This window comes from Oncorhynchus mykiss, chromosome 13 (assembly GCF_057628025.1).
Source record: "Oncorhynchus mykiss isolate SJ-2025 chromosome 13, ASM5762802v1, whole genome shotgun sequence".
NCBI lineage: Eukaryota > Metazoa > Chordata > Actinopteri > Salmoniformes > Salmonidae > Oncorhynchus > Oncorhynchus mykiss.
This window is the reverse complement of record NC_143034.1, coordinates 74412117-74420546: the sequence shown is the minus strand read 5'-3', so window position 1 is coordinate 74420546 and position 8430 is coordinate 74412117.

Here is an 8430-nt window from a genome sequence, read left to right as displayed (position 1 = left end):
CTACTACTACTGATCATCATTACTGTATGGAATACTAGGGGTTAAATAATGATGCAGGCAGCTTTCTACTACTACTGATCATCATTACTGTATGGAATACTAGGGGTTAAATAATGATACAGGCAGCTTTCTACTACTACTGATCATCATTACTGTATGGAATACTAGGGGTTAAATAATGATACAGGCAGCTTTCTACTACTACTGATCATCATTACTGTATGGAATACTAGGGGTTAAATAATGATACAGGCTGCTTTCTACTACTACTGATCAAATCAAATCAAATGTTATTTGTCACATACACATGGTTAGCAGATGTTAATGCGAGTGTAGCGAAATGCTTGTGCTTCTAGTTCCGACAATGCAGTAATAACCAACAAGTAATCTAGCTAACAATTCCAAAACTACTACCTTATAGACACAAGTGTAAGGGGATAAAGAATATGTACATAAAGATATATGAATGAGTGATGGTACAGAGCGGCATAGGCAAGATACAGTAGATGGTATTGAGAGCAGTATATACAGTGCCTTGCGAAAGTATTCGGCCCCCTTGAACTTTGCGACCTTTTGCCACATTTCAGGCTTCAAACATAAAGATATAAAACTGTATTTTTTTGTGAAGAATCACAAGTGGGACACAATCATGAAGTGGAACGACATTTATTGGATATTTCAAACTTTTTTAACAAATCAAAAACTGAAAAATTGGACGTGCAAAATTATTCAGCCCCCTTAAGTTAATACTTTGTAGCGCCACCTTTTGCTGCGATTACAGCTGTAAGTCGCTTGGGGTATGTCTCTATCAGTTTTGCACATCGAGAGACTGACATTTTTTTCCCATTCCTCCTTGCAAAACAGCTCGAGCTCAGTGAGGTTGGATGGAGAGCATTTGTGAACAGCAGTTTTCAGTTCTTTCCACAGATTCTCGATTGGATTCAGGTCTGGACTTTGACTTGGCCATTCTAACACCTGGATATGTTTATTTTTGAACCATTCCATTGTAGATTTTGCTTTATGTTTTGGATCATTGTCTTGTTGGAAGACAATGATCCGTCCCAGTCTCAGGTCTTTTGCAGACTCCATCAGGTTTTCTTCCAGAATGGTCCTGTATTTGGCTCCATCCATCTTCCCATCAATTTTAACCATCTTCCCTGTCCCTGCTGAAGAAAAGCAGGCCCAAACCATGATGCTGCCACCACCATGTTTGACAGTGGGGATGGTGTGTTCAGGGTGATGAGCTGTGTTGCTTTTACGCCAAACATAACGTTTTGCATTGTTGCCAAAAAGTTCAATTTTGGTTTCATCTGACCAGAGCACCTTCTTCCACATGTTTGGTGTGTCTCCCAGGTGGCTTGTGGCAAACTGTAAACAACACTTTTTATGGATATCTTTAAGAAATGGCTTTCTTCTTGCCACTCTTCCATAAAGGCCAGATTTGTGCAATATACGACTGATTGTTGTCCTATGGACAGAGTCTCCCAGCTCAGCTGTAGATCTCTGCAGTTCATCCAGTGATCATGGGCCTCTTGGCTGCATCTCTGATCAGTCTTCTCCTTGTATGAGCTGAAAGTTTAGAGGGACAGCCAGGTCTTGGTAGATTTGCAGTGGTCTGATACTCCTTCCATTTCAATATTATCGCTTGCACAGTGCTCCTTGGGATGTTTAAAGCTTGGGAAATCTTTTTGTATCCAAATCCGGCTTTAAACTTCTTCACAACAGTATCTCGGACCTGCCTGGTGTGTTCCTTGTTCTTCATGATGCTCTCTGCGCTTTTAACGGACCTCTGAGACTTTCACAGTGCAGGTGCATTTATACGGAGACTTGATTACACACAGGTGGATTGTATTTATCATCATTAGTCATTTAGGTCAACATTGGATCATTCAGAGATCCTCACTGAACTTCTGGAGAGAGTTTGCTGCACTGAAAGTAAAGGGGCTGAATAATTTTGCACGCCCAATTTTTCAGTTTTTGATTTGTTAAAAAGGTTTGAAATATCCAATAAATGTCGTTCCACTTCATGATTGTGTCCAGCTTGTTGTTGATTCTTCACAAAAAAATACAGTTTTATATCTTTATGTTTGAAGCCTGAAATGTGTCGCAAAGTTCAAGGGGGCCGAATACTTTCGCAAGGCACTGTATATCAATCATTATGGCGACTAAGTCAGGGAAAGCTAAATCTAAGTCTAGAAGATGTCAATGTCTAGCTGTCTGTCTTCTGGACTGCTTTGAGTTCAGCAACAGACACACCTCAGAGAACTTGGCAGAGGAACTGTTGAGAGTGGCCAGAGAATGGCAAGTAGATGGAAAAGTGGTCTGTTGTGTTAGCGACAATGCAGCTAACATAACCAAAGCCATGAAATGTTTAAAATGGACCCATCATCCATGTCTTGCCCAGACAATCATCCTGATTGTCAGAGATGCTCTGAAGGTGATGAAGCCCACTGTGGACAAAGTGAACGCAGCTGTGGAATACTTCCACAGGAGCGCTGAAAACCTAGTCTACACAACGACAGATGGGGATGCCTGAGCTGAGGCCTGAACAAGACTGCACTACAATGTGGAATTCAACATTTTATACGTTGAAACAGTTTCTTGAGTCAAAGGATGCCATCATCTCTACCCTGGCCATTGTCAATGCACCTGTTGATGTTCTGACCCAAGAGGAATGGGAGGTGGTGGAGGAGGTGTGCAGAGTCCTGGAACTCTTTGAGCAGGTCACTGTGGAGATCAGTGGAGAGGTACAGTAAGCAGTTATTACTACATCATTATTTAATCCAGTATTATATATGTATATGAGCAGTAGATGAGAATGTAGTATCAGACAAAACATGAACCTGAACTAATAAGTTACTGTTCTCTCTTTTCAGCTATGCGACAGCCTCAAAAATGATACTCCTGTGTAAGGGTCTGCAGCGAATCACAGCCAGCCGCCAGAGAGAAGCAAATGTAACCACAGGACATGTGACAGAGATGATGGACACCCTATGTTCATCAATGGTTGTTGATTTTGTCGCACTGCTTTGCTTTATCTTGACCAGTTGTAAATGAGAACTTGTTCTCAACTGGCCTACCTGGTTAAATACAGGTGAAATAAAATGTAAATTAAAAATACATAAAATGGATAGAAAGTTCCACAGGATGGAATATAATCACGTGCTATCAGAAACCGCTGCACTTGACTCCAGGTTTAAGAAGTTAGCCTTCAGTGATGCCAGAGAGATTGATGAGGCTTTTCAAAGAATAACCTCAGCAGCAGGGAGGGACAGCCCCAGCAGTCAGCTGGCTCAGGCACCAGGGAAACAGGCAGAAGACGAATCAGATGGAGCAGAAGCACCAGCATTAGTGCCACAACCGTCTGCTGTTTGGATGCTGTTTGACAAGAGAGCAACTGGGGATGCAGCACGAAGGAATCCCTCAGCAGGTGCAAGCCCATAATGGAGGTCCGATCCTATTTGGAGGATCCCCTCAAAGATCTGCAGATCCTCTGAGCCGGTGGAAGAATAAAGCCTCTGTCTACCCACGGCTTACTAAAGTCAACTTTACTTTCTGCTCAGCTGTCTCTCCACCCTGATAATAAATTGTTAACTGGTATCTTCCACCAGATGGCAGTAAACACCTGCTGTTACTCGACATTACGTGACTGTTCGGTTTCTTGGTCCTGATGACTCCTGTGAAATGTCTCAGCGGTGGAGTGCTGATCGAGGATCAGGTCCCCCTTCCCCATGTAATCTTATCCATTATGGTCTAAAAGGATAAACTTGTGGCGTCACTGGTGTACGGGATAATGATGACAGAACACTGTGTTTGTGATCCTTATACTAAGTAATAATAATGTCATTCAATGTATTTATCCTCTTACTCTGTCCTCAAGCATACAGCACTAAACATACAGCCATCTCAGGGCATCAACATCTCCTGGGGGGCATATCAACATTCTACATGGACTTCCCCTCCTTGTCTCCTTTCCTTCATCTATCAACATTCTACATGGACTTCCTCTCCTTGTCTCCTTTCCTTCATCTATCAACATTCTACATGGACTTCCTCTCCTTGTCTCCTTTCCTTCATCTATCAACATTCTACATGGACTTCCTCTACTTGTCTCATTTCCTTCCTCTCAACTACATAAGAGAACTGGACAGGTGAAAGCAATGTTTCCACACCTAGTTGTCACACCCTGACCTTAGAGAGCCGTTTTATTTCTCTATTTGGTTAGGTCAGGGTGTGATGTGGGGTGGGCATTCTATGTTTTGGTTTTCTATGATTTTGTATCTATGTTTTGGCCCGGTATGGTTCTCAATCAGGGACAGCTGTCTATGCTTGAGGGACAGCTGTCTATGGTTGTCTTCAGTAACGATGTTATGTCTGGGTCTATACCTGTGTCCTCATCCTCATTCAGTAACTATGTTATGTCTAGGTCTACATCTGTGTCCTCATCCTCATTCAGTAACTATGTTATGTCTGGGTCTATATCTGTGTCCTCATCCTCATTCAGTAACTATGTTATGTCTGGGTCTATATCTGTGTCCTCATCCTCATTCAGTAACTATGTTATGTCTGGGTCTATATCTGTGTCCTCATCATCATTCAGTAACTATGTTATGTCTGGGTCTATACCTGTTTCCTCCTTCAGTAACTCTGTTATGTCTGGGTCTATATCTGAAGGCCCTGAAATCATAGCCTCATACCAGACTTGGGTAAAGGTCATTGTAAGTATTTGAGGTGAACTTGATTTCCACTGATCATTAAACATTTGGGACTATTCCATTCCATTTCAACAACAACTTGAAGTTTTGGTAATAAATCATGGTGTGACAGTGACACTCTGCCTCCACCTAGTGGTATCCACACAGTTCTATAGGGGTCCACCTAGTGGTATCCACACAGAGTTCTATAGGGGTCCACCTAGTGGTATCCACACAGAGTTCTATAGGGGTCCACCTAGTGGTATCCACACAGAGTTCTATAGGGGTCCACCTAGTGGTATCCACACAGAGTTCTACAGGGGTCCACCTAGTGGTATCCACACAGAGTTCTATAGGGGTCCACCTAGTGGTATCCACACAGAGTTCTATAGGGGTCCACCTACTGGTATCCCTACCGAGTTCTACAGGGGTCCACCTAGTGGTATCCACACAGAGTTCTATAGGGGTCCACCTAGTGGTATCCCCACAGAGTTCTACAGGGGTCCACCTAGTGGTATCCACACAGAGTTCTACAGGGGTCCACCTACTGGTATCCACACAGAGTTCTACAGGGGTCCACCTAGTGGTATCCACACAGAGTTCTATAGGGGTCCACCTAGTGGTATCCCTACATAGTTCTACAGGGGTCCACCTAGTGGTATCCACACAGAGTTCTACAGGGGTCCACCTAGTGGTATCCACACAGAGTTCTACAGGGGTCCACCTAGTGGTATCCACACAGAGTTCTATAGGGGTCCACCTAGTGGTATCCCTACAGAGTTCTACAGGGGTCCACCTAGTGGTATCCACACAGAGTTCTACAGGGGTCCACCTAGTGGTATCCACACAGAGTTCTACAGGGGTCCACCTAGTGGTATCCACACAGAGTTCTGTAGGGGTCCACCTAGTGGTATCCCTACAGAGTTCTACAGGGGTCCACCTAGTGGTATCCCCACAGAGTTCTACAGGGGTCCACCTAGTGGTATCCCCACAGAGTTCTACAGGGGTCCACCTAGTGGTATCCACACATAGTTCTACAGGGGGAACCCTGCACACCTGCCATGTCATTTCAACACATATGGTTTAGGGTTCAGATCTGGCATCATTGGTTTCACTCAGGTTCTGTAGTACAGGAAGTGTCCTGGATCTCTTTCTACTCTGAGGACAGTCATAGTCTCCTGAAGGAGCAGGTTTCTCCCAGTATCTGGTGATGCACTGTCTGCAGAACGTGTGTCCACAGGTGATAGAGACAGGATCCCTCTGCACCTGGTGACACACTGGACACCTGGACTGATCCTCTGGCAGAGAGCTGAAAGAACATTATTAAAACATAAAGACATTGTCATTCTTCACGGCTATTTCTCAGCTAATCTTAATATCATGATTAACTTCTTAATATATTCCGAGATTAAAGGGCATTGGTCCACTTTGAACATATTCAGGAAGATCCATTGACCAGTCAGTCACTCTTCATAGAGACAGCTGGGTACCGGAGACCGATCTCAGGGTCTGGTTGGAGCCTCAGGAATTATCAAGTAGATTTCAACAATGCATCTTTAGTTATTAAACCCCATAGTATTACGGACATATTCAATGAATCCCTATCCCAGTCTGTTGTTCCCACATGCTTCAAGAGGGCCACCATTGTTCCTGTTCCCAAGAAAGCTAAGGTAACTGAGCTAAATGACTAGCACTCACTTCCGTCATCATGAAGTGCTTTGAGAGACTAGTCAAGGACCATATCACCTCCACCCTACCTGACACCCTAGACCCACTCCAATTTGCTTACCGCCCAAATAGGTCCACAGACGATGCAATCTCAACCACACTGCACACTGCCCTAACCCATCTGGACAAGAGGAATACCTATGTGAGAATGCTGTTCATCGACTACAGCTCGGCATTTAACACCATAGTGCCCTCCAAGCTCGTCATCAAGCTCGAGACCCTGGGTCTCGACCCCGCCCTGTGCAACTGGGTACTGGACTTCCTGACGGGCCGCCCCCAGGTGGTGAGGGTAGGCAACAACATTTCCACCCCGCTGATCCTCAACACTGGGGCCCCACAAGGGTGCGTTCTGAGCCCTCTCCTGTACTCCCTGTTCACCCACGACTGCGTGGCCACGCATGCCTCCAACTCAATCATCAAGTTTGCGGACGACACAACAGTGGTAGGCTTGATTACCAACAACGACGAGACGGCCCACAGGGAGGAGGTGAGGGCCCTCGGAGTGTGGTGTCAGGAAAATAACCTCACACTCAACGTCAACAAAACTAAGGAGATGATTGTGGACTTCAGGAAACAGCAGAGGGAACACCCCCCTATCCACATCGATGGAACAGTAGTGGAGAGGGTAGTAAGTTTTAAGTTCCTCGGCGTACACGTCACAGACAAACTGAATTGGTCCACCCACACAGACAGCATCGTGAAGAAGGCGCAGCAGCGCCTCTTCAACCTCAGGAGGCTGAAGAAATTTGGCTTGTCACCTAAAGCACTCACAAACTTCTACAGATGCACAATCGAGAGCATCCTGTCGGGCTGTATCACCGCCTGGTACGGCAACTGCTCCGCCCACAACCGTAAGGCTCTCCAGAGGGTAGTGAGGTCTGCACAACGCATCACCGGGGGCAAACTACCTGCCCTCCAGGACACCTACACCACCCGATGTCACAGGAAGGCCATAAAGATCATCAAGGACAACAACCACCCGAGCCACTGCCTGTTCACCCCGCTATCATCCAGAAGGTGAGGTCAGTACAGGTGCATCAAAGCTGGGACCGAGAGACTGAAAAACAGCTTCTATCTCAAGGCCATCAGACTGTTAAACTGCCACCACTAACATTGAGTGGCTGCTGCCAACACACTGACTCAACTCCAGCCACTTTAATAATGGGAATTGATGGGAAATGATGTAAAATATATCACTAGCCACTTTAAACAATGCTACCTAATATAATGTTACATACCCTACATTATTCATCTCATATGTATATGTATATACTGTACTCTATATCATCTACTGCATCTTTATGTAATACATGTATCACTAGCCACTTTAACTATGCCACTTTGTTTACATACTCATCTCATATATACAGTGCCTTGCGAAAGTATTCGGCCCCCTTGAACTTTGCGACATTTCAGGCTTCAAACATAAATATATAAAACTGTATTTTTTTGTGAAGAATCAACAAGAAGTGGGACACAATCATGAAGTGGAACGACATTTATTGGATGTTTCAAACTTTTTTAACAAATCAAAAACTGAAAAATTGGGCGTGCAAAATTATTCAGCCCCTTTACTTTCAGTGCAGCAAACTCTCTCCAGAAGTTCAGTGAGGATCTCTGAATGATCCAATGTTGACCTAAATGACTAATGATGATAAATACAATCCACCTGTGTGTAATCAAGTCTCCGTATAAATGCACCTGCACTGTGATAGTCTCAGAGGTCCGTTAAAAGCGCAGAGAGCATCATGAAGAACAAGGAACACACCAGGCAGGTCCGAGATACTGTTGTGAAGAAGTTTAAAGCCGGATTTGGATACAAAAAGATTTCCCAAGCTTTAAACATCCCAAGGAGCACTGTGCAAGCGATAATATTGAAATGGAAGGAGTATCAGACCACTGCAAATCTACCAAGACCTGGCTGTCCCTCTAAACTTTCAGCTCATACAAGGAGAAGACTGATCAGAGATGCAGCCAAGAGGCCCATGATCACTCTGGATGAACTGCA